Source organism: Camelus bactrianus, chromosome 1, assembly GCF_048773025.1.
Source record: "Camelus bactrianus isolate YW-2024 breed Bactrian camel chromosome 1, ASM4877302v1, whole genome shotgun sequence".
In the NCBI taxonomy this organism is placed as follows: Eukaryota; Metazoa; Chordata; class Mammalia; order Artiodactyla; family Camelidae; genus Camelus; species Camelus bactrianus.
The window spans coordinates 862127-862691 of record NC_133539.1 but is presented as its reverse complement, the minus strand read 5'-3'; positions in this window follow the sequence as shown (position 1 = coordinate 862691).

Here is a 565-nt window from a genome sequence, read left to right as displayed (position 1 = left end):
ACTCACCCAAATTCGTCTGGACTCCGCGAGGAGACGGGTGGGCACAAAGGGCCTCTGCTGGTACCAAGGCTCCGGTTCCTCGGAGAGCTCAGGCGAAGGAGAGAAGTCTGCTCTGGGTCCCTTCGTGGTCACCAAAACTGTCGACTGAAATACACACGCAGCCTTAAAGTTAAGAGTTATGTTCTATTTGGCGGGAGGACTCAGGCCGGGGTGACAGCCTCTCAGGTGGCTCTGAGGGGCTGCTCCGAAGAGGTAGGGGAGGAGCCGGATGTATAGGAGCTTTACAACAAAGACCAGGTAGTTGGAACAATGAAAGATTACTTGTTATCTAAAGAGAATCAGGCATCTCAAGGTAAAGAATTTAGCGCTGTTCTATGTACGGGAGGAAGCAAACATTTGGGCTCACTGAATTCATTCCTTCGACAAGCACCTGGCTATCTAGGGCCAGTGTCCTGTCCTTTCTTATTCCGAGTCCGCTCAGAGGGCACCACTGTGAGTGGCTGCAGAGGCCGGGCTGCAGGCCTGGCCCCACTGGGGGGTGGGGGCAGCCGCTGATGACCTGGTT